Source organism: Monodelphis domestica, chromosome 6 (genome assembly GCF_027887165.1).
Source record: "Monodelphis domestica isolate mMonDom1 chromosome 6, mMonDom1.pri, whole genome shotgun sequence".
Lineage (NCBI taxonomy): Eukaryota > Metazoa > Chordata > Mammalia > Didelphimorphia > Didelphidae > Monodelphis > Monodelphis domestica.
The window spans coordinates 78,476,015-78,503,098 of NC_077232.1; positions in this window are offsets into that span (position 1 = coordinate 78,476,015).

Sequence of the window (27,084 nt, forward strand, 5' to 3'; positions counted from 1 at the left end):
CCAGAATTCCCCATTCCTTGTTGAATTGAGTTGGATTCATTTGAACTGAATTGAATTATGGTCTTCAAGAGGCAGCAGCATATTACCAACAGTGGCTCGTAAATAAAAAATGACAGAAAAGACATTATTAAGGAACTATATGATTGGAAAAGGAAATGGATCCATTTGTCTCACCAAGGGGATGACTGGTGGACCACTTGCCTATTACACTGGTAATCATATAATGTGAAAAATGTGGTCCTAATGGAAGGGTCCAAAAGCTTGGGCAGGGCGAGTCATCGAGGCAGACAGAGTAAATATTTGTGAATCTAGTGCCTAAAATGTACCTGGGTCTCAAAATACATTTCCCTAGAACCTCAGGCTGGGAGAAACTTTATGAGCTCTCTGGTCCAACCTCTACCTGCCTGAGAATCCCTCTATGGCATCCCCAACAAGTGAATACCCCTTAAAGAACTCGAGGTGGGAACTTTGACCCTCAAGAGATCCCAGTGCTCTTTGGAAGAAAATTTTTGATGTTAAACTAAACTTCTCCTCTTGGTCAAATTTGAACTCAGGAAGATGAGTCTTCCTGACTCCAGGCCCAGCACTCTATCCATCACACCACCTAGCTGTTCCCATGGTCACACAGCAAAGAAGCATTACATGCAAGATTTGAACTGAGCTCTTATTGGTTTCAAGCCCAGTACTGTCATGCTGGTTCTCCTAACCCTTTCCCTCACCTTTTCTGTATCCTCTAAATTAGGTGCTCCTAACCTGGGGTTCGAGAGTTCATGAATATTTTTTTTCCACTTTAAACATTATTTTATTTGGTCATTTCCAAACATTATTCATTGGAAACTTTCTTTTCCTCCCCCCGCTCACCACCACCTCTCCCATAGCCGACGCACGATTCCACTGGGTATCACATGTGTTCTTGACTCGAACCCATTTCCCTGTTGTTGGTATTTGCATTAGAGTGTACATTAGAGTCTCTCCTCTGTCATTTCCCCTCAGCCCCTGTAGTCAAGCAGTTTCTTTTCCTTGGTGTTTTTACTCCCACGGTTTGTCCTCTGCTTGTGGGTAGTGTTTTTTAGATCCCTGCAGATTGTTCAGAGACATTGCATTGACACTAATGGAGAAGTCCATCACCTCATGAATAGGTTTAATGGAATCTTTGAACTTGGATTGGAAAAAATTTTATATCCAAATTTTAACTAACTTCTAATAGAAATTTATCATTTTTTTCATTTATTCAAAAAATATGATTTTGACAAGGAATTTATAGGCTTTACTAGATTGTCAAAGGAATCCAAGAACAAAAAGTGTTCTTGCTCTAGACTATGAGAGGTCATTCTATAGGGTTTAGTCACAAAAGACCAGAGAATATACATATTCAGAAATAACACATCAGGGGAAAGCAAGGTATTTCAGTAAAAGAAAACTCTAGGCTCAGAATGAGAGGCTAATGAACTTTCTAGGCAAAGCTTGCCCTGGCTATGATCCATACTGGCTGAGTCAACTTGAGTAAGTCCTTTTACTTTTCCAAACCTCTAGTCTTCTAATCTGTATAATGGGGACAAAAAGCATTGCAAAATTTAAATTACTATCCAGTAATTCCAAGTTTATATTTTATAAAGCTTATAACTAATCACTTGAAGTAGAAGAAATACAAAAACATGACAGGAAAATACTTTGTAAGCCTCAACTTGCTTTCAAAATGGGAGTTATGACAACAGAATCATAATTCTTATTGATTGTACCTTGACTCAATGAGCTTTTCCCAGACAAGAATTATCTTTGATATGACAAGAAAAGCTCTGGTTTTGGGGTTGGATGGTCCAAGTTTGAATCCTTGTTCTGCTGCTTACTTGGCCTTGGACAAAGCAGTGACCAAGTGTCCTCACTTTCGAAATGAGGGGGTTGATGATATGAATTTTAGTGTTTTTTTTTTCTCTTCATAATCCCTGGTCCTATCTCTGGGACAGGAGATTCAATAGTCTGCGAAAAAGCTAACACAATCTCCCAAATCTGGGTAGGCAGGTGTGAGCCAGATTTGGTCTCTTGGGAGAAAGATGAAAGGACCCTTCTCCCTTCATTTTCCCTCCTCACACCCTTAACTACCTTGGGGAAATAGTGTTTGAAGTAGAAATGAATGAAAACACATTTCAATGTCACAGAAAGGTACATTCAATAGAATTCAGGGGAGGAGGTGGTCACCACCCCCAACTTATACATAGTGGGAAAACTTTCTCCTGGAGCTGAGACTAATGAGCCATGAACTCCCATTGCCAATACCTGTTAGGCTTAGCATCAAAGAAACCTGTCTCTTGGGCAATTCTCTTTCTCTGGCATATCTTATGACCTTCCCTTGGTATGCTATTTCTGAATTTCTATATTCTTTTTAATCTTCTGATTAAACCTTTGAGAATGAACACTCATGATCTGAAAGGTGTGAGTGGAGAAAATGAGGAGAACCATAGGAACAGAATGTCCCTAGGAGTGACTTTAAAATTTGAGATGACATGGCTGGATGAAACCCAGGAAGTCGATGAATTCAACTTCCCCATTTTACAGATGAGGAAACTAGAGGCCAAGAGAGGTGAGATAATTTGCCCAAGAAAATGTAGGTAGTATGTAGAAGGGCTAGGAAATGAACCCAGATCCCCTGACTCCAAATCTGGAAAACTTTCTCCTACACCACCTTGATTGCTCCAATGTCAACCAAGAGGTAGGGACACAATAGTCTTGGGATACTTGTGGGACTGTGGACTATTGGGCTTACCTCAAATTAGACCACATGAAATGTTTATTTTCCCCTTAAATTTCTTTCTCTTGTTCTTGTTCTTGTTCTTGTTCTTGTTCTTGTTCTTGTTCTTGTTCTTGTTCTTGTTCTTGTTCTTGTTCTTGTTCTTGTTCTTGTTCTTGTTCTTGTTCTTGTTCTTGTTCTTCTTGTTCTTCTTGTTCTTCTTCTTGTTCTTCTGCTTCTTCTTCTTCTTCTTCTTCTTCTGCTTCTTCTTCTGCTTCTTCTTCTTCTTCTTCTTCTTCTTCTTCTTCTTCTTCTGCTTCTTCTTCTTCTGCTTCTTCTTCTTCTTCTTCTTCTTCTTCTTCTTCTTCTTCTTCTTCTTCTTCTTCTTCTTCTTCTTCCTCTTCCTCCTCCTCCTTCTTCCTTATTTCCTTTCTCTTCTCTCTCTTTCCTTTCTCTCTCCCTCTCTCTTTCTCTCATCTTCCCCCCATTCCCATTGGAGCCCAGTGATTATTGGGCTGGACTTTAAGAGGCTATTAAGGTCTGATAAGAGATAATCTATACAGAATAGAGAGATGCTAGGGAGTTGGGGGGAAGCCCCAAAGATGGCTGGAAAGGGGATTAGTCTACTAAGGAAAAAATTTTCATGAGATTTTAGAATATTTGAGATAGAAGACCACTCTGAGATCATTAAATGAAACCCCTTCTTTTTATAAACAGGGAAACTGAGACCAGACAGGGAAATGAATCTACAAATAAAACAGTTTTCATATAGCTGGAAGAAACTTTAGAGATCTCTAGTTCAATTCTCTCTTTTAGCTGATGAGAAAATTGAGGTTCAAGAAAGGGAAAGAGGTAACCAGTCACAGGGCTCTGATAGACTTCAGAACACAGAACATCAGGATTAGAGGCAATTTAGAATAGAAACTCAGAATCAGGAGGAATCTCAGCACATAGAACATCAAGACGGAGAGGTACTTTAGAACACAGAAAGTCAGAACAGGGAGGGACCTCAGAACAGAGAATATCAGTTGGTGAGACTAGAACCCAGGCTCCTGCTTGCCAGCTCAGGCTCTCTGCCCTGCCCTGTGGGCTGCCCCATTCACAGCTTGTCACTTTGGGGCGCTTGTTTTCCTTCTTCCTCCACTTGGCTGGAACACCTCCTTTATCTTTTCCAGCAGAGGAGAAGCCAAGATTTCCAGGTTCCCTTTCCTGCACTGGTTTGCTTGACTGTGCAAAAACAATACTTGCTTCAGAATAAAGAATAAACCTGGCCCTTCCCATGGCTTCCCCCCACCTGTTTTGCTCAAAGTTTGGCGCTAAAAGGGCACCTAAGCTGATTTGCTTAGAAACAGCCCTTTTGGGGAGAAGATTCCCAAATGAGAGGTTTAACTGCAGGTTCAGTGCCTTGAGATGGCAGCGGGACTGAACAGGTCAACATTTAAGGACACCAACTCTGGGCAAAAAAAAGAACAGCTAGCATTTAGATAGCACTCACAACATGTTATCCTTATGCCAAATGTTGTGCCATTATTTTCTCATTTGATTCTCACAACTACCCTGGGAGGCAGATATTATTGTCATCCCCAGTTTACAGATGAGGAAACTGAGGCAGACAGAACAAATTGACTAGCTCTGGTCGCACAGCTAGGAAGTATCTGAGGCTGGGGTTAAACTCAGGTCTTCCTGATTCCAGGTCCGGTGCTAGTGTGAGCTGCTTCTAAAGTCCAACTCTCAGCAGATTTAACTTGCCCTGCCTGGGTTAGTCTCTTAGTCTTATCTCTATCTCTTACAAATTGAGTGATCCTGAGCACTAACTTCTTGGCCTCAGTTTTCTCTTCTCAAAAGTGGGGATAATGTTATTTGTATTATCTACCTCACAGAGATTTTGTGAAGAAAGTGTCTGATGAAACGTATAGCTACAGACATGTAATTTATCTTCCTCTTCCTTCTCCTCCTCCTCCTCCTCCTCTTCCTCCTCCTTCTTTCCTACTTGCATGGATAGCCAAGAAAGAAAAGCTAGTAGGTTGACCAAGCCCACATTAGGGAGCCCAGAGAACAGTTTTTTGGTCCTAGTTCTATAACTCCATAGCTGTGTGACCTTAGGCAAGTCAGTGCCCTTCCCTGAGCATCAGTTTCCCTATCCGTAAAATGAAAAAGTTGATCTAGATCAGAGATGTCAAAGCAACACTCCTAGAGTGGCTGAACCAAATTAAGATATAATTGAGAAATAGTTAACAAAATAAAAGTTTGATAGAACATAGATTATGTTAAATTTTTTAACTCTTTACTTTCTGTCTCAGAATCAACAATGTGTATATTTTAAGGTGGAAGAGCAGTAAGGATTAGGCAATGGAGGTTAAGTGACTTGGCCAGGGTCACACAGTTGGGAAGTATCAGAGGTCGAATTTGAACCCCAGGCATGGCTCCCAGTCCACTGAGTCACCTAAGTACCCTCTGTTAATATATATATATATATATATATATATTTAAGTCAGTTTGTGTTTTACCCACCAACTCCAGACATCCATATGTATGCTCTAGTGATTCCTATTTTCATGGGAATTTAACACCAAAGGTCCAAATGATCTCTTTGGCTCTTCTTCCTCTGGACCTTGGGCTCATCTCTGAGCAGGAGCTGCCTCTCTAGCATCCCTGACAAGAAGGCACCCAGGCTATTCTTGAGAGTGTGAAGTGACAGGGAGCTCACTACCTCTCAATGCAGCCCATTCTGTTTGGGGGCAGCAGCTCTAATTCGATGTGATCTTTGAAAAGTCACTGGACCTCATCTGTGAGGGGAGAGGTTGGATTAGATGACCTTCGAGGCTCTTTCCAGTCCTCAATCTAAGATCTTCTATCCTAATTATTAGGAAGTTTTTCTTTTCAGGGTGGTAAAATCCACCTTCTTATAATTTCCGCCCATGGCTGCTACTTCTGCTCTCTGGGGCCAAGCAAAACAAGTGTAATCCCTCTTCCTCCTGACATCCCTGGAAGGCATCGATCTGTTCCTCTCCTCCATCTTATTTTGTTTTCCTTCTCCAGACCAAACAGCCCCACTTCTTTTAAGTGATCCTCATGTGCTAAACTAAAGGTCCAGTTTCCTTCTCATCCTGGTGCCTTCCTCTGGGCTGCTCAGTTTTTCAGTGCCCTTCCTAAAATGGGGCAGCCAGAAAATGGACACAATATAGTGGTGGGAGGGAGGAAGAGGCAACAGCTCTGGGCTAGGGAGTCATTAGAGGGCAGCATTGGTCTGATGGGTGGGGGGAGTTCCAGGCAGCAGAGCTTGTGAGGGAAGAGGTGGAGGATGGATAGCAGGGCTGAGCTACAGGATAGCATGAGGTCCCCAAACCCTTCCATCTCTCCCCACCCAGATCCAGGTCCCTCCTTACCTTCTGTGACTGCTTCAGCCCTGAATCTTAGAGGATTCTGACACTCGGGACATTATATTTGGGTGCTGGTAGGAAATAAGCCCAGGCTTGGCCCTGACAAAATACTGAAGTGGCACTACTTAAAAAACAAAGCAACAAAATGGATTGGTCTCTTACACTTAGTGCTTAAGGTTTATAAAACACTACCCCAACCCCTGCCACCACCAGCACCCTGTGAGATAGCTGGCACTATTTGTTCCCATATTATAGTTGAAAAAAATTAAGGTTCCATCAAAGGAAGTGACTTGTTTAAGGTCACAAATCAGAATTAGCCTCAAATCCTGGGCTCCTTCCACTACACTGAGCTTCTCATCTTATTTCCATTCTTTCATCATATTCTTTTTTTTTTAACCCTTACCTTCCATCTTAAAACCATACTGTGTACTGATGAGGCAGAAAAGCAGTAAGGGCTAAACAATGAGGGTTGAGACTTGCCCAAGGTCAGATTTGAACCCAGGATCTCCCATCTCTAGGCCTCTCTCTGATTCTTTATGTGTTTCTTTGTCTTGTCTTCTCCTCTCTGTCTGTTTCTTCTTCTTCTCTCATGTCTTTCTCCCTCTTCTCTCTCTCTCCCTCTCTCTCTCTCTCTCTCTCTCTCTCTCTCTCTCTCTCTCTCTCTCTCTCTCTCTCTCTCTCTCTTCTTTCATCCCTCCCTCCCTCCCTCTCTCTTCCCACCTTCCATCATATTTTATTATGATGGGAACACATTGTTTGGAGATAACCATCTATGGATGATAGATGGGGGTGTAATGCTAAATAAAAACCTCCTGCTGAATTTCTCTTTCTACTATCTCCCTTTGTCCTCAACTTCCCTCTCCCCTTCCTCTATTTCTCTATTTTTCCTTTCTCTGATTCTCTCTCTCTCTCTCTCTCTCTCTCTCTCTCTCTCTCTCTCTCTCTCTCTCTCTCCCTTTCTCTCTCTCTCTCTCTCTCTCTCTCTCTCTCTCTCCCTTTCTCTCCTCTCTCTCTCTCTCTCCCTTTCTCTCTCTCTCTCTCTCTCTCTCTCTCTCTCTCTCTCTCTCTCTCTCCCTTTCTCTCTCTCTCTCTCTCTCTCTCTCTCTCTCTCTCTCTCTCCCTTTCTCTCTCTCTCTCTCTCTCTCTCTCTCTCTCTCTCTCTCTCTCTCTCTCTCTCTCTCTCTCTCTCTCTCTCTCTCCCTCTTCCCCTCTCCTTACCCCTCTCTCCCTCCCTCTCTATGTCTGTCTCTCTCCATCTCTGTCCTTATCTCTTTCTCTGTCTCTGTCTGTCTGTCTCTCCCTTTCTCTCCCTCCCTCCATCTGCTTGAATGTCTCTTTCTGTCTCTATCTCTGTCTTTGTCTGTTTCTCTGTCTCTGTCTTTCTCTCTGTTTTTCTGTGTCTCTGTCTCTCCCTCCCTCCCTCCTTCTCCCCCCTCCATCTTCTGTTTCTAGGTCTTCTTTTTCTTGTGTTTTCAAGGGAAGTTAGGCTGGGATTTGAGTCTCGGCATTTCAGGACCTTCAAAGGGAAACTTCAAATCAGCAAATGGGAATGAGCTTGTCTTTGAAAGCCTTTTCCTTTTGTTTGAGTCCAACACATTTCCGAAAAAAACGTGGTTCAGATTGCTGGTGTTTGCACAGTTGCGAGGAATCTGCATTACAAATGCTGGCTCCTCCCTCGGAGATGGCTCCAAAATCACTCCAATTCCTGCCGGTGCAAAGGAAAGGGAGCTCGTTCTGGAGTCAGAGGCTCTTGGTCCAGATCTTGGCACTTACTAGCTTTGGGGCTTCGCGCAGTATTCAGAAGACCTCAGTTTCCCCATCTCTAAGATTCAGGGACCTTTCTTGGATCTGGGGGTGTTATTGGATTCCTTTGTCGGTGTCCGGGGAAGCCTCTGGACTCCTTAGAACAATACTTTAAAATACATAGAATAAGACGTAGATTTACAAAGGAAACTATTGAAATCCAATTATTAATGTGTGTAGATATGTGTTGTAAGATTAAAATTTAATATCCAAATACTCCAAGCATTATATTTTATAAGATTTATTAATAATCACTTGAACTAGAGGCAAGAAAGAACCCTTCAGTAAAGAAGAGGCTTTCCCACAACGTTAATGCGGGAGGGCGGGAAAAACATCCCACTATATATAATAGGCAAGCATGCAAGGTGGGGATGCAAGAGGAAAGGGATGCTGGGAAATGAAGTCCAAGGGTTCAAGATTTTCTAATTACACAATATATAAAAGTAACTGCGCTCCAGGTAAGAACTCCCAGCCTAGGTGATCTCTGAGTTATCTTTCAATTCTTGGCACTGTAATCTGAACTGGAACATTAACTTAGTCTCTGTTTGACCCTGGGCAAGTTCCTTAACCTTTGTCTACCTCAGTTTCCTCAACTATAAAATGGGGATAATAGCACCTACTTCCCAGGGTTGTGGTGAGAACCCAAATAGCAATAACATCTGTAAAGCACTTATTATAGCGAGTGGTGCATAGTGTCTTTTCCCTTCATTCTGTGACTTTCCATGGTCCATGTTCTCGGGTTCCTCCTAGTTCTGACATTCTGTGTTCTGAGTCTCCTTTCAGCTGGAACCTGCTGTGTTCTGTGTTCTAAGCTTCCTCCTAGCTCTGACATTCTATGCTCTATTCTCTTTCTGGCTGTGATCTATGTTCTAGGTTTTAAGTTTCCTCCTAGCATTGATATTCCGGCTGGGACCTGCTGTGTTTTTTCTGTTCTATATTCTATGGTTCCTTAGAATTCTGACATGTTGTGTGCTATGTTCTAACTCATCCCTTCAGAAGGGTTTTCCCAGTGTGGGAGGAATCATTTTGAAATCCAAGAATGCTCTGTATGCTCAATGCCAGCATCTGGGGAGTAAGGAGGATTGGGGGAGGAAGAGGGAGGAGTGAGGGGGAATCCTTTCGTTCATGTCAAATTAAGTTGTGGCTTAAATTACATATGTCAGGAAATTCTAAATGACGGTTCCTGTCCCCATAGCAACAAATAGATCCCAGTTTCTGCATACTCTTCCTATTGCCTATTTCTCCCAACCCTGGGAGGCCTTAATGACACATGCCACAGTTGCTAACTTTGGATTTCCTGTGCTCTTGGCAATCAAAATTCCTGCCTCAACATCAAAGGAGCTAATGGGTTTAAGTGTTAAAATGAATGGGGTTTCATCTTGGCTCCTCCCTCCATCCCCCCCCCCCTCCAAACCCATACTTTCAGACACATTAAAAATGTGCTCCCGGGCCCTCTTTGGCCAACCCAGGTCTCCTACTCCAATTCCTGTTTCTATAACAGAGCCATATGCTCTTCTCCCCACTGGTCACACAAACCCCACTTCCCTGCAAATTTGTGTCCTTCAGTACCTTCAGACCTTTTCTCAAAATTCATTTCCTCAAGAAAATATTTCCTGATAAGCCCCACCAGACATTGACCATGCCCTTTCCTGGTTGATGTCTGGTGGGGTTTATCAGGAAATATTTTATTTTAGAGTTAAGGTGAGAATAGATCTTAAAGGGCATTTCGTTCAACCTTCTTCCCAGAGCAGGATTTCACTCTAGATATTTTTTGAAGAGAGTGAGGAGTGGGAGAATTGAATGTAAAAATCCATCAGATACTGGAACACTTCCAATGACAGGGAACTCAGCACTTCAAAAGATAGCCTGTTCTATTGTGGAACAGTATTGACTATTAGGAAGTTTTTCCTTACATCCAGCTGAGATTGGTCTACTTGTAACTCTACTGATACCCCCCCCCCCCATGCTATATATAAAGAATAAGTGTTCCATTTAATATAAATAAGAAAACTGAGGCTCAGAGGTTAAGTGACTTGGGTAAAGTTAAGAGTCAGGAATGATACTTGAATTCTGGTCTTTAAAGTTTTATGCTCTTTTCACCAAGTCTGTTAGCCCTTTTTTGCTCCTTTGTGCCCTCAAGAACTCTTCAGATATTTGAAGACAGTGGCCATATTTATCCTTTATAATATAAGGCTTATATCTTCTTTCTTCCACAGTCAACCTCCATTGTTCTAACAACCAATTCTCGGATGGCATGGCCTTCAGTCTACACTGTTGCCTCTGCTCCATATGTACTCTAGCTTGACAAAGTCAATCCTGAAATGTGAACACAATGCTCAAGATGTAGTCAAACTAGGGTGCAAGATGATAGATCTATCACCTGCTCTGTTCTCCAAGTTAGGCTTAGAACTAGCAAAAAATTTCATAACTAGGAGAGATCTTAGGAGTCTTCCAGTTTAATCCACTTATTTTATAGATCCACAGTTTGGTTTCTTGTTTTTTGTTTTGTTTTGTTTTGTTTTTTATATTGGGAGCATTCATTTTCTAGAAAAGGAACCTGAGGTCTAAAAGAGGAAGTGACTTTCTAGAAGGCCAAGGACTTAGGAAATGTCAGAACTGGGATATTTATCTTGACTGCCTATGAGTTCAGTCAATCATTATAGCAACATGGGAAAGAGTATTGGCTCTGCAATCAGAAGACTTGGGTTCAAATCCTGCCTCCAATTGCTTACTCTCTGTGTGACCTAGAACAAACCATTTAACATCCTTGGGCCTCAATTTTCTTATCTGTAAGATGAAGGATTTGAACTATGCCCTCTCAGGTCCCTCCCAAAATCTTGATCTATGATCATAAATATTCATTAAATACCTATTTTGTAGTAGGCTGGAGATATGAAAAAAAAATTAAATAGTTCCTGACTTCAAGGATCTTCTATTTTTCAGGGAAGACAAAATAGATGTCTATCTGTCTATCTACCTGTCCATCTACATAAGTACACAGATATGCATATGTATACATATATATAGTTATGCATATATATACATACGTACCTATATAAAATATATAAGTATATGCATATTTAAACACATTGTTTAGTTTAGTTGTGTCTGTCTCTTTGTGCCTCTATAATGGGTTTCTTTGGCAAACATACTAGAGTGGTTTCTTATCTTCTTCTCTGGTGGATTAAGGTAAAGACAAGTTAAATGACTTTCCCAGCTAGTATCTCAGTCCAGATTTGGACTCAGGTCTTCCTGACTCTAGGACTGGAGCTCAATCCACTGAGCAACCTGGCTGATTCCCCACATACATATACACACCTAACATATGTGTGTGTGTGTGTGTGTGTAGGAAGAAGGAAGGAAACAAGTACTTATTAGATAACCACTACGTCCTGGGCACTGTTCAAGACTCTTTACAAATATCTCATTTGGTCCTTACAACAAACCTGGGAGTTAGATGTTGCTATTATCCTGTTTTTGCCCTCAAGGAAACTGAGGCAGAGGCTAAATAGCTTGCCCAGGGTCACATGGGCAATAACTATCTGAGACTGGATTTGAACTCCAGTCATCAGGGACTAGAAGGTGTGCTAGATTTGAGCTTTGAAGGCAATTTGGGATTCTAGCAAGTGGGGGAGGTATATTCTAGGTAGTGGAGTAAGGACATTTCAGGAGTGGAGGACAGTCTGTACAAAGTGTTTGCTTTGGTTTTACTTCTATTAATGTCCTTGTTTTTATATGTCCCCGCCATATTCCCACCACCCAACCTCTACCCACACACCCATTGGCTTGAGATTGAATCTCTGCACAGACCTGTACATGTCTTCTTGATAGCTACAAATATAGTTTGGTGAGTTAGAGTATGCAAACTCACTTTTTGCGTGGTGGGGCTCCATCAATTGATCTTTATCTTTAAGCTGGTCTGGAAAATATTCTGTTGACAACCCCAAAGAGGTAAAAACAGTCTGGGGGTTTTATGTATGTGACAAGAAGGCAAAGGAGGAGAGAGAGTTATAAAGTCAGGAGAAGATAAGTGCCTGGGGTTATAGAAGAGAAGAAAGGATTCCCTTAGATGACACAGTCTTCAGTCTGCACTGTTGTTTCTACTCCATATGTATTCTAGTTTGACAAAATCAATCCTGAGATGGGAATGCGATGTTCAAGATGTGGTCAGACTAGGGCATAGAACTATCACCTGTTCTGCTCTCCAAGTTAGGCTTAGAAGCAAAGGATTTTAGATTTGGGAGAGACCTTGGGAGCATCAAGCAAGAGAATGAAGAGAAAGCTGTCCATAGAAGCCATTTCCCCCCACAGAAATGTAAAAGGCATGGGTAGCAAAGGAGGAAGGTTGATGTGCCTTTCCATGAATGGAGACTCATGGAGAGGCAAAAACAAATATGGTTGAGCCCAGCAGACAGGATGGGGTAGTTCTTTCTCATTGTTACTTATTAGAAACAAGACTATTTAAACCAGCAAAAGAGCTGGATCTGATGCTAGTGATCATGACATTGGTTTGTTAAGTTATGGCAAAACCCAAAATGATAGTTTAGGTTGTCCCCTGGTGATAGATTTCTGGCTCAAAAAGCCAGGACAGGGTCTATGGCTAGACAAAGCCTGGATAGGAGGATGGATGAGATCTCTTAAAGAAGGTGGTGGAGCTGCTGATCAGAGGCAATCCTCCTGTCAATTTCTGTGGTTGCCAATAGCCCTCATTCCTAGCACCATACACTATGTTCAGCCTGCTTATATTCATAAAGTTTTACTTCTTTTATGGGAAAACAGACAAGTATTTGGGTTTTGCATTGCACCTGGGCAGGAATGTGTGTATGTATGTGTGTGCCCATGTGTGTGTGCCCACTGCTGTCTGCTGTGATTAGATGGGTACGTGACTTGAAATTCAAATTCCAGTCTCCCTACTTGGCATAAACCCCCAATCCAAGTGTGTTTATTTGAATATTTTCATATTCATACAGGAGCATGCATTATTTCAAATATTCATCCATTTACTTCAAAGTGCAATAATTCCAACAGCCACAGCTGTGTTTACTTCAAGTGCCTCCAATTTAGGCCATTGTTAACAAAATGCAGGCAGCCATCTAACTACGCAGGTTTACCTTTCTCTACAGCTAAACCTGTCTTTTCTTGATCAGAGCTGATTTAAAGCTGGAGAGGCCAGAATAGAATGTCAGAGCTGGGAGATCCTTGGGTTCAGCCACAGCAATGGATTTTGGCTCAAGATTTTGGGACAGGGACCAGATATAGCGTGTATACCATGGAATGATTAAAGCCGGGAAGGATCTTAGAATCCAGAATGTTAGAACTAGAATGGACCTTAGTAATTATGGGGTCTTATGTTTAAAACTGGAAGGAGTTTTGAAGAGAATCTAATATAGAAATTCTTACCTGGGTTCCATGAACTTAAAAAATGTTTTTTATAGTTATATTTCAATATATTTAGATTCCTTTATAATTCTATATATTTTATTTCATGAATTTTCATTAATGAATTTAATGAATAAAAATATTATTTTGAGAAGGGTTCCTAGGCTTCATGAAACTTCCAAAGGTGTCTATGACAGAAAAAAAATGAAGAACTCTCAGTCCAATCCAACTTCCACATTTTTCAGACGAGGAAGCTGAGGGTGAGATGAGGGTGAGATAACTTGCCCAAGGTTACATAGCCAGTAGCAGAGCTTGAATTTGAAACTAGGTCATCTGACTCTAAATAGAATCATCTTTCCATGTCACCAATTTGATCCTTTTTGGTTTCAAGTCAGAATCATTCCATTCATTCAGGAATAGTAATCAGAGGTTGGAACTCTAGCATTCTGGTGAGCTCCTGACCATGGCAACCTGAAATCACTCTTGGGTCATTCCTAGTGGAGAAGTTCCTCCACCAAGGTCCTTGGCCTATCTTCTTGGCCACCTGATAGTCATAAACCATAGAATCTGACCAGGGACTTTAAAGGTTACCTTCCTTTTCAGTAGTCTTATTTTTGGCTGTCCTATCAGAAGTACATCCAATTTCTGCCTAAAGACCGTGAGGCATAGGGCAACCATTCTATTGGTTCTTTTAAGATATTGAGTACCAGTTGTCACCTTGACTTGCCTAGGACTTGACAAGGGGTCAAGTAGAACAAATCTAATCTAATTCCTCTTCTCCATCATAACCCTTCAGATAGCTCAGCCTAAGAGCATAGTGTTGGAAGGGACTTTAAAGGCTATATCACTCAACCCTTTCATTTTACAGATGAAAAGGAAAATGAGGTCCAGAAAAGCTAAGTGACTTCCACAAAGTCACAATGGGATTAAATAGCAGATGTGAGAGTCTTTGACCTCCAGGACGTGCCCCCCCCCCCCAGCAATGTAGGAGATAAGACATGGAGGAAAGCACAAAAAACCATCAGTAAGAGATAAACCACAAGTCAAGACCATGATACTCATGCACTTATCATGTAATACTGTGCACTGCTTTTATGGTCTTATATTTTATTCATTCTTCTCTGGGTGTTTTCACCCCCATCTAAGACTCTGGGATCCATGAGAACAGGAATTACACCTTTGTTTTTACAGCATTGAGTTTTTCCATGTGTCTACATCATGTCCTGCATATAGTAGGCACTTAACACATTTTTTGGAAGGTGTAACGCTCAGTGGCCATACCCCGCTAGTCTCAGCAAATGGATTGAGTCAGGTTGGGGGCAACTAGAAGGTCTCAATCCCATTGGTGAGTTAGAGGGATGGCTACCCCAAGCATGTGAAGATTTCTCCTAGTGGAAGGTGTGGATGGGAACAATTTATTTTAACTGTGGAGCTCTGAGCTTGGTTAGACATTGAAGAAGCCAAGGCACCTTTGTCTTTGCCACTGGACTTAGATGACTCTGGAAGAGAGTGAGATGGACAACTTTGTGTAACTCTGCCTCACTTAAATCCAATTTATGCACTAGTTAAAAAACATCATCTAGTGATGGGCAACAACCATTGGAAGGAAGCAGCATAGTTTAGTGAAGAGTTCTAGGCTTGGAATCAATAGGTCCCAATCCTGACATTAATTTGTGTCCTTTAACGGGTCTTTTCTTCTCTCTGAGACTGAGCTTTCTCGTCTGTTAAATGGAGACAATATTTATTCCAACTGCATCATAAGCTGTCATGCGGGAAGCCTTGGTGAAATTTAAAGCCTGCATAAACAGCAAGTAAAATGATTTTTGTTGTAATGTCTGTCTTGGAATATTTTATGATCTTGACACAGAGAGAGAAGGCCATCTTGGTGCAGCAAAGCTAGTGTCTGCAATAGGAAGATAGGTATTCTAGATCTGCCTCACTCTACTGACTATGTGACCCTGGGAAAATCAGTTAACTTTTCTACACTCCCAGCAGCTCTCTAAGATGTTAAGCTGTGGTATAGTTGCACATGTTGGTAGAGGGAGTTTTCTTCTAGGGAATCACAGGCCTGGACCAAAATCACAAATAGGGAGATGTCCTTGCATTAGAGCAGAGAGTCAATCATGGAGGCAGGAAGACCTGGGGTCAGGTTTTCTAAGAGCATCCCAGACCATTGCTGGTCATCCTAACTTTTTTCGTGCCACTGAACTTTAATTACTCTGGAAGAGAAAATGAGGCTGATGACTTTGTGCAACTCTGCCTCACTAAAATCCAATTCATTTACAAGTCAAGACATCACCCTGTGATGTCATCGATCTTCCTAGAAAAAGAAGGACAAGCAGCAACAACAACTAGCTTGACAATAGGCAAGTCACAACTGCTCAGGGCCAGGGGCAAAGTTCTCTAAGATGAGAAATTCCAGAAGAATTGCCAGTCCGCTTCAGTGGAGGGAATGTGTATTCTAGGAATTACCAAGACTGTTGAAACCTCAGGCCTGGACCAAATATCTCCCTCTTCCCCACCAACCCCCACCTAAAATTTTCATGGGAGATGTTAGAAGAGAGCCTCTACAGCTGCATTTTGTGCTACCAAATCAAATTATTTGTTACAGTCAACAAACAGTAAGCCTTGTGGGATCTTAGATTCTCCATAACATTCAGTCAACTGTGTGATGGTAAGGAAGGATGTGGTCTGCTGTAGATTCTCAATTATGAAAGCCTGACTGTTTGTTCCCTTCTCATATTTTCATCAAGGATGCCCTTGATGCATGTATAAATTATTCTCAAAATAAAGATTTTGTCAAGATGAGAAAGCAAGCATATGGGTTGGTAGGGTTTTTTGAAAAGATCTTCTTGATTGCCTTTTTTTTCCTTCTGGAGTAGTACCATCTGTGAGTTTTTTTTTCCCCTTTTCCAGTTGTTCAGCGTTTTCTTCCCTTTCAGATATCTTAAAAGAGTTGGGTCTCTGATCCCCTTAAAACTGTCACCTCCAGCTTGGACATGTGTTATATAAACTTGGTCGGCCCTGATTTTGTCCTTCCTTCCTTCCTTCCTTCCTTCCTTCCTTCCTTCCTTCCTTCCTTCCTTCCTTCCTTCCTTCCTTCCTTCCTTCCTTCCTTCCTTCCTTCCTTCCTTCCTTCCTTCCTTCCCTTCCCTTCTTTCTCTCCCTTCTTTCCTTCCTTTCTCTCTTACCTTCTGTCTTAGTATCAATTCTAGGAGAGAACAGTAAGGGCTAGGCAATTGGGGTTAAGTAATTTGCCCAGGGTAACAGAGCTAGGAAGTTTTTGAGGTCAGTTTTGAAACCAGATCTTCCTAACTCCAGGCCTAGTGCTCTATCCATTATGCTTCCTAGTTGTCCCTTTGATTTCTTTCTAATATGTTAATATTTGTTCCATCTCAACTTCCTCACGTAGGATGCTAGGTGAGGAAAGATGTACTTGGGAGACCTGAGATCAAATTCTCCCTCAGAGAACTTAGAAGCTGTGTAACCTTGGCCAAATCAACTAACCTTTCTCAGCCTCTGTTTCCTGATCTGAAAAAGTGAAGGTGCTGGGTGTAATGGCCTCTAGGATTCTTTCCAGCTCCTAATCTACGATTTTATGTTCCTACAACTAGTAATAGTTGTGTAGCTAGCATTTATATGGTGCTTGAACATTTGCAAAGTTGTATACAAATCTTAACTCTTTATATCTTTATAATAATCCTGGGAGATAGGTGTTATTATTATTCCTACTTTATACCACATTGGTCACTGTAATATTAAAGCCCAAATATGGCACCTCCATCATCACTAATGTTGAAAACAGTTTATCAGAGAAACCAGATGATTTCCATTTTTCATATCTTACCTGCCTTCCAGTTTTATTAACTTCTTTTGAGATGACATGACTTAACTAGAACTCATGCTAAGGCTTATACAATTTAATTGTTATTATCACTACTTATTTCATTATAATTAATAATCTCTCAATAGTCTTTTTCTTAAAGTTATACATTATTTTATATTATAAATTGATGCTACCCTTGGCTACTATATTTATCCTCTTGGCAACAAGATCAAGCAGCTGTCCACTCAGGCAGTTTCTAGATCCTTTTGTCCTTGTGGCAACCAGTTACATAGGTTAAATTTCTTAGCAAATGGTGATGCCCTATCTGTGTCAATATGCATTCCTTTATCTATTTCCTATTTTTGGATGTTATTAGTGAATTTTAAAAACTTAGGTTGGATTGGTTTTTGATTGTATATCATGTTTTCTCTTAGCATTTTTATTATTATTAATAATGATAAAATGAGCAATATCATAAGACTGAATTAATTTAGTTCCTCAGTGAGCAATGCAGAGTGTAAGTGCTTTACAGAGGAAGGAAGCTCTCTCTTGTTAGGAAAGGTTGGAAGTATAGTGCGATGAAGAGTACCTGGGATAAGAGGAAACAGGACACCTGAGTTCTTGTCCCAGATCTATTTATATTTTAAATGAACCAAGTAAGTCACTTAACATCTGTGTATCTCAGTCTCCTAATCTTCAAAGTGGGTGTAATCATACTTCATCTCTCTCTCCCAGAACCTATTGTGAGACGCAAATTGAAGCCAACAAGTATCATGAGGTGATTAATATGTGTGGACTTTTCTAGGTTGGTTTTGAAGAACTGACGCTGTACATGATCCAAAGGATACTGGAGAAACACACAGTGGACGTGATTAGAACATCATGAACTTCCCTCAATGCTGACCTGAGACAAGGGCATAGCACAAGTTAGATCATCAAGGAAATGTATGATTAAACAAAGGAATTGGCTGGTAATGTTGTACAAGTCAAGAATAATAATAGAAACCCCAAATCCTATACCAGCATCCAAGGAGTGTTTAAAAGAATCTAGGGAAAGGTTTCCAGCATGGTGGGTAAGTTCTCTATGAAGGAAGGCAGAAGTCCCTCAAGGGAGCTATTAGGAGAAACAACAAAGACTGAAGATCTCACTTCCATTATGTATGGAAAGCCGGGAGAATTTACAGTGAGTTGCTTGGAGTGTGCAATGTTTGTAATTTTGCAGTGGCCAAGAGACTATTCTCTCCACTCAAAGCACAGGCCCATCTTCTTTCTAGAAGAGAAGGTAAATGGAATGAAGGAATGTCTTTCAGGGGCAGCTGGGTGGCTCAGTGGATTGAGGACCAAGTCTAGAGATAGGAGATCCTGGGTTTGAATCCAGCCTTAGACAACTTTCTAGCTGTGTGACCCTGGGCAAGTGACTTGACGCCCAGTGCCTAGGCCTTACCATTTTTCTGTCTTGGAACTAATAAACACTTTCCTGACAATCAGGGAGAATGAAATGTTCATGGAAGAAGGGATTCTTTATAAAAATAAAGAAGTTAAAAGAATCTGAAGAAGCTGAGGGAAATTCCAACCTGCATGGGGAGGCTGAAGAGTGGAAGAAAGTAATATTAGAGAAGAGGATGGAGGACTATCAAATGCTTAGAAGTTACGGAAGAATGTGAGGCTTTTCCTGAAGAAACAAAGGCTGCATCCTCCAAAGAAAAACCAGCTGCTTGTCTTCCAAGATGACACGTCTCCACAGATTCCATCACTTAAGACATCATCTAATGAGGGTTAATAAGAAATGAATAATGGTTGCTTATGACCCCCTACTAAGGGACACCAAGGCAGCTATTTGTCGACCTGATAGCAACAATGACAAGATCTGTTGCCTTCCTGGGGCATGCAGCCAAGACTTGTTGGAGAACCTCCCTCCCAAGACTTGTCAAACCCAATGATGACGACTCACTTCTGGTGATTTACGTAGGCACACATGATATTGCCGGAACTCCAGAAAGCATCCTTAATGATGATGAGGGGCCAAGCAAGAGAATGAAGATTTTAGGTGTCCCTTTCTGCAGCTTATTGAATGCAAGGGCTTCAAAAGAGAAAGGCGGACTTAGTAAGTGAACAGTCGGCTGAAAGGATGGTGTCTAAGAATGGAATTGGGATTTTTAGACCTCTGCTTAAAATATAGGAATAATAGGCTCCTGGTCATGGATGAAGTGTTTCTAACAAGACCTGGAGAAGATGTAATTGCCTGGAGTCTTGAAAATGGAATTAGAAGGGCTTTAAGCTATAAAATGGAGGGAGAAAGACGCCTCTGCATATCCATCCACCATGCGCAATAGCATAGCGAATAGCCGCAATGAAGGAAGATGAATAGCAGTAGAAATGCTCAAAAATTTACAGGAGACAAAATCCAAGGGTTCTGGGTAAGCTTGACTGTTGGTTTAATTCAGTAGTGGAACAAAAGGAATTTTCCTTCCTTTTTTTCCCTCAGGTCAATGAACAGTTAACAAAACGAGATGTACTTAGTGATAGCAGGAGAAAGATATTCAGTAGGGACATATACTGAGGACAACCGGAATTGATTCAACTGAGTGAAATTCCCTTGGTTGAGTGGTGCATTGTGGTCCACAGCCAAACATCCAAGCTCGCCTGCATCTTCTAGTGATGCTGTTGCTCTCGGGTGACTAGGAAGTGATGCCAACAGTCCTGAGATAACCAAGTCTCTGGGATGATCTCAATACCTTTAAAAAAATTCATTTTCCATCTTAGAATCAATACTGTGTATTGGTTCCAAGGCAGTGGGGGTTAAGGGACTTGCCCAGGGTCATGTTAATTGTCTGGCCTTAAAGAAACCCTCCCCCACTATTCTTTACCCTGTCCTTATCTGTTAAGATCCCAATTACTCCAAATGGTCCTCATTAGCCCCTATGGCTTAATTACTCCTAATAGTCACACAGCTAGGACTTGTCTGAGGCCATATTTGAACCCAGGACCTCCCATCTCCAGGTCTGGCTCCCTATCCACCGTGTCACCTAGCTGCCCCAATCTCAATGCCTTTAAAGGAAAAGTTAGCCTAACTTGCATGGGTTTTCGTACATTGTTCTTACTACACCAAGAAAGGAACCAATAATAAAACCCGTAGCCTCTTAGATGTCTGTACATAAATGCATAAAACACTGATAACTAGCAAAGTGACCTCTAGATTTTAATTCAGGGAGGCAAAATTGACTTCATGAGGACTGAGATTCTTATGATGAAACCCATAATGGCTTGAAAGGATCTATCTAAAAAGGCACAGGCTAGGCTGGGTGGGAGGATGGGAGAGTAGAACTGTATATTAAGAAAATATATTCATATAAGGAAATTGAGGAGCCAGCCTAGGAAAAATGGTGAGATTCTCTCTTTGTGCAAAGATCCATGGAGGCAGAGAAAGAAGCCATACTGCCATGAGAGTATTCTCCCGACCATCTGGACAAAAAGAGGAAATAGATGAGAGATTTGGGAAACAGATTACAAAGCCTCACACAGAGGCAAGATGGAGATGATGATGGCCAGCATTCCTGTGGCGCTTTAAGGTTTGCAAAGTCCTTTACCTTTGATCTTCAACTTTATAGGGTAGTTATTATCATTCCCATTTTTACAGATGAGAAAATTCAAGCTTAAGGAGGTTAAAGCACTTGTCCAAGGTCACATAACTAGTTAGTGTCTGAATATGGATTTGAACTCAGATCTTTCTGACTCTAGGTCCAGCACTTTCTCCACTGCACCATCCAAGAAGGGACAGGAGACTTTAATCATCTGGATATCTGACAAAGCTTCCTCTTTGCCCAAAGCAGAGGAGATAACACTTTTTGACTTGACTTCATGATAATGACATCCTTCAAAAAGTAGAGGGTTCAACAATGGGATTTCCTATTCAGAATCTTATTCTCACCAACAAGTATTAATTGGTGGCTGAGGTAGAAATGATGGCATCATTGTGGAGTAAATGGCAGCTCCAGCTTGGAGGCTAGAAACAGATTGAGGGAAAGAAGATGCAAAGAAGACGGGCTTAGCTTGGATATAAGGAAGAACCTCCTCTTGGAGCAGTCCCAGTGGGGAATGGGTTGCATTCCTCTCATTGGATGTCTCCTAAAGCTAGATGACCAATAGTATTGTTGGGTGAGCCGAGGAGGGGATGCTTGCTCAGGAATGGGTTGGACTAGAAGGTCTGGGAAGTCCCTTCTGACTCACAGATTCTGTGTGCAGTGGAGTGGGAGAACGTGCCCTCTTTTGATGGCTTCCTAGAGGAAAGACTTTTCTTTCCATTGCTAGTTTTTAGAGCAGTGTTAAGCACTCAGAAAGAAAACTATGTGATGGAGTGAGAAAAGCAAGCCAGGAGAGATACCTGGGTTCAAATCCCGGCTTGGCCATTACTTGCTGTGCCACATTAGGTGAACCCCTGCCCCTCTCTGGGTAAAATGTGGCTGTTGGATTAGGTGGTCTCGCGCAGCTTCTTCCTGACTCCAGTATCCTCTGTTCTAAGTTTCCTTCCAGGCCTTATAGTTTGGGACTCCATGTCACATGCAAATCTTTGAAGGATCTGGGATTTCCTCAGCTTTGAGAACTCCAGATGTGGGAATTCCCTCCCTGCCATCTTACGATCTTTTGCAAAGAGGGAGGGAAATAGCTCAGAAGGCAGAATAAGGAGAAACAAGCTTGTGAGACAAGGTGGGGTGAAGCATTGGGAGCCATGAAGTAGACAAAGAACAGGAGAAAGACTTTCAGGATTTGGGGGGGTCAGGGGAAGAGAAGACATGACTGAGATGCTGCAGTGTGGATTGGTGGTGGTGGGACCAGTGGAGGGAATGCATTGGTGAGGCAGCTAGATGGCCCTAGGGTTAGAAGCAAGAAGACTTGAGTTCAAAAATGGCCCCAGACACATACTAGCCTTTAGGGCTGTGTGACAGTGACCATAGGTAGACTAGACAATCTGTAAGACTTTCCCCAGTTCTCTCCCATGAACTCTTTGGGAAAGCCAGAGGACTTTGTGTTAAGTGTTCTGGGTGTCAGGTTCCGAGACCCGAAAGTCTAAAATTAAGGGCCCTTTTTGGACAGGAGTAGAATTGAATTATACAGCCTGGATCATCATAAAGAGTATTGGATTCAGAGATGGTGACCTCACAGATTTCACTTTAGGGTACACTGAGATCAATCAGTCTGGCCTCCTCATTTTACAGAAGAGGAAACTGAGGCCCAGGAAGAAGGTTCTCACTCAGGATTACACTAATGATAAGTGGAAGAGGCAGCATTTGAATCCAGGTCTTCTGACTCCAAAAATCTAACACCCCCTTGGTTTTGAGTCCTAGATGGGGGACTTTGGGCAAGTGACTTTCCCTTTCTGGGACTCAGAATAATGGGGAAGAGGTCGGACTCTTGGATGATTTATAAATCCTTTTCCAGCTTCAGATTCTGTGATCATTCGTACACATGTAATTGGAGGCCTCTGGGGTCAGCGAGTGGGTGTTGGGGGATTCAACATTCTTTGGTCTAAGCCGTGAAACAGTGTCATGAGAAGTGGCCCAAATTTGGAAAAGTCGGCCTCCCACCGCTGGTGTTTACGAGCCGGTCTGTTACGCACGTAGCAGGAACAGTGACACAATGAGGAGTTTTTTCTCCGTTCTCCTCCATGGGGGTTACATGGGGTTTCCAAATGGCTTAATAAGGAATTTTGCCTGTAAAGCTTCAGCCAGGGCTGCCGGGGCGTCGTCCCTGCTATGAATAGGCGACTGTAAGCATATACATAAAGGAGAGTTTTCTGGGCCGGGATCGAGGGCTCTCCCCCCTTTCCTGATGGGAGCATCTTGCCTGAGACCCCCATAGCTGGGAGAGTGCGGCCTGGCAGGGAGATTGAAAGCAGAGACAGCTTCATCAATGGCCTTAGTCATGAAGCCAGGCCAGGCCCCACGCCAGGATGCGTCTTTGGGGCTATAAATTACCCAACCACAGGTAACGGGGCAAGGGGCAGCCAGGCAGCCGGCAGGGGCGGGGGGAGGCCCTGCCTGCTAAATGCTGCCTTTCACGGGGCCTGTCCTCCACTGACTGGAGTGATTTTGGAAAGAACAGTCCCGGAGGTGGTGCCATCAGCCAGTGGAGAAGGTCCCGGGTGTCCTCGGGCCCAAAGTGGGGCTTTGTTTGATGGGAAGAAAAAAACCAAGATGGCGCATCAATGAGGGCTCATTGGTGTGTTGGGATGGTTCTCGCCCAGTACATTATTCCATGTTATTTTTTAAAGTAGATCACAAGGAGGGCAGCTGGGTGGCTCAGTGGATTGAGAACCAGGACCAGAGGTATGAGATCCTGGGTTCTAATATGGCCTCAGACACTTCCTAGCTGTGTGACCCTGGGCAAGTCACTTCACCCCCATTGTCTAGCCCTTACTGCTTGCTCTTCTGCCTTGGAACCAGTACCTAGTATTGATTCTAAGATGTAAGGTGTGGGTTTAAAATAAATAAAATGGATCACAAAGTCACTTCCCCTCTGGGGCTTCTTTATCTGTAAAATAATTAGTATCGTAACAACAACAATAATATTTGTTGTTTCTATAATTCTTACTAAGTGCTAGGCACTTTACTAAGCTCTTTACAAATATGATCTCATCTGGTCCACATAACAATCTTGGGAGGTGGGTACTCTTATCCCCATTTACAATTAAGGAAACCAAGGCAAACAGGCCAGGGCCACACAATTGGTCTGAGAATAATTCAAGCTAAATCCAGACCCAGTCCTCTACTCATGGCTCAACCTGACTGCCCCTGCCAATAAATATTAGATAATCTCCAATGGCCCTCTCCAGGTTTAAATTCAGTGATCCTTTAGCCTGTGTCCAAGTAATTCACAATCATTGATTTACGCTTCCAGGGAGCTTTACAGTTTGTAACATGCATTCTCCAGTTGCCTGTCTTATTAATAAATCAATCAGCATGTAGTAAGAGAATAGTATGTGCCAGACACGGGGGTAATATACAGAGGGGTATGCTCTGTACCTAATCAGGTTTGATCAATGCATGCTGATTGGCTGAGAGTATAGATAATACAAGGGAAAGACTTGGCAAAGTATACACTTTATTTTCTCTCCCTCTTTTTAAAACCCCTACTTTCTGTCTTAGAAACAACTCCAAAGCAAAAGGGCAAGGGCTACACAAATAGGGTTAAGGGACTTGCCCAGGGTCACATAGTTAGGAAGTTTTGGGGGTAAGATTTGAACCCTGGGTCATTCCAACTCCAGGCCTTGTGCTCTATCTACTGTGCCACCTTGCTGTTCCCAACATAAATACTTAAAAAATGAAGTCTTCCCCATGGTCAAATATAGGTATAAATATGTAGATATATATGTAAATACATAAATATGAATATGCACACACATACAAAGTCAACTCCAAATAACCTGGGAATGGGAAGACCCAAGGTGTTGGTGGATGAGGGCAGATTGCATCAAGGAAGAAGAGCTTGGATTAAATCGCGAACGAAACCAAGCATTCTGGGAGATGGCAGTGAAGGGAGTGAGTGCATTCCAGGAAAGGGATGAAAAGTGGAGGGTCATATCAGACACACTTGGTCTTGCTGAACTGTTTTTTATTCCCTTTATCTCTCCATCTTTGTACGAGGGATGATTCTGGATTAGGCAGTGTGGAGAGGAAGAGATATGTGCAGAAATTTAAAAAAAAAAGCAATCATGAAAAATAAGATGCTTTCAAAAGGAAAAGAAAGTCCTTTCTTCCTAGTGACCATCTGAAGGAGATAGGGCAGCCATTATTATCTCCATCTTATAGATTTTTAGATGAGGAACACAGTGCAATGAATGGAACAGATCCAGATAGGATTTAGAATCAGATTGTTGTTCAGTGGTTTTTTTTTGTTTTGTTTTGTTTTGTTTTGGTTGTGTCTAACTCTTTGTGACTCCATTTGGGATTTTCTTAGCAAAGATGCTGGAGTGGTTTGCCATTTTCTTCTCCAGATTATTTTACAGTTGGGGAAACTGAGGCAAACAGGGTGAAATGACTCAACCAGTAAACTAGTAAGTGTCTGAGCCAGATTTGAATTCAGGAAGATAAGTCTTCCCAACTCCAGGCCCAGTATTCTATGTATTGTACCACAGTTGGAGTTAGAGAGCTTGGGTTCAAATTCAGGCCCTGAAATGTACTCTCTTAGAACTGAGGCAAATCACTAACCCCATTTATTCCTCAGTTTCTTCCTGAGGAGGTTGGATGGGGATAATTCAGCCTTAAATCTATAAACAGCAGCTCAGAGGGGCCAAGTGATTTTCCTCACACAGCAAGTAAATGGTCAAATCCAGATCTCTTTGGGCCAAATCCACTGCTCTTTTTATTGCTCCTCGAACACTTCTTAGAGGGGTCACTCTTCTCTGGCCATCTGTGCAGGGTTCTCATCAGCTGGGCCGGACACGTTAGCAAGCTAGCATCACTGGTGTAAAGAGGGAAAAGAGGTATAAAGAACAGAGGACATAGCATCGTCTTTAATGATTCTATACAAAAAGGTCCAGGGCAGTCATCTGATGAGAAGTGTTGGACATTCCAGAATCTTGAGATAGTGGCTGAGTGCTGGGCTCAGAACCACGAGCGACCAAGGGTCCCTGTATTTCCAGCTGGGTCAGGGCTGCCATGTACTCTGAATGAGTACTGCTGCGTCCTGGGCTCAGCTCCATTGAAGAGGGCATGAGAGTATCCTTGGGTAGCTGAAGATATAGAAGAGACAGAGGAAGAGTCCCTGCTCTCAGCATCCTGGTAGGCTGAAGGAGACAGAAGGAGAACAGACTTTTGGCTTGCCCTCATGGCAGTCTGGGGTGGGGGGTTACAGAAGTTGTACAGACCTAGACTCTCCTCCCTATATCTGGAGAAGAAAGGGAAGTCAAAGTGAAGCCTGACTTGGGGGAGATCATAGTCTGGGAGAGACAGAAGTAGTTCAGACCTAGACCCTGCCCCATGGGAATTCCCAAAGTGGGGGAGACCAGCTTCAGAACAGATTTCTGCCCTGCCCTCAGGGAGCTCCCAGGCTGGGGCAGAGGAGAGAAGACTCCAATCCACTGGACACCAGAAGATGCCAGCAGAGGAAAAATGGGCTGCTGGTGTGTCTCCAGATTACCATCCAAGCCTGCGAGGGAGCGAATGCTTTCCCTGAAGACTAGGGAAAGCCAGATTCAAAGTATAATATTTATGCTAAGGGGACCTCATATGCCAAAGCTACTCAGAATTCAGAGCCTGAAATGTCCAGCTGAGCTCAATGGTCTTGTCTCGGCAGGTTTCTATCTGTCTCTGTCTTTTAAACTCTTGGGCTTTTAAAGGATAAGAATGAGGCGGCAAGAGGCTATTTGAGTGGCTCTGGGTGTGTTTTAGAATAATATTTGGACAATTTAAGTGGAAATGAATAAAAAACATGTGGCTTAAGTTTTTATTAAAATCTACATGGCTTTGAAAATTCAGGAGGAAGCTGCTAGGAGAGGACTTGGGGTAGGTCAAGTAAAGGTTCTGAACCTCTCATAGGTGGGGGAGCCCCACTCCCCTGCACCTCTAGGCCTTCTTGGCCACGGATTCATAATTAAGTGCATCCAGCCTTGGCCACGTGGCAACTTTGAGAAGAGATATGTCTCATTTTAAAAAAATTACAGAAATCTAGCATGTTGAAAAATACCCCAGAAGTCCAAAGCAACCAGCCATCAGAGTGACCCCCAACTGAAAGCCAAGAGTCTGCCATGAGTGATTACCAGTCTACCATTTCCCCAGTGGGTGCCATACTTTCCTGCCTTTGCTTATGCTGAGTTTCCCTCCTCATCACAACTGAAGCTACTTCTGACACTTGCCCAATTGGTATGCCATTGAATCTATAGTCAGAAAACCTGGGTTTGAATGCTGGTTATGCCGCTATATCACCTTGGACAAGTCACTTTTGTAGACCTCAGTTTCCTTATTTCTAAAATGAGC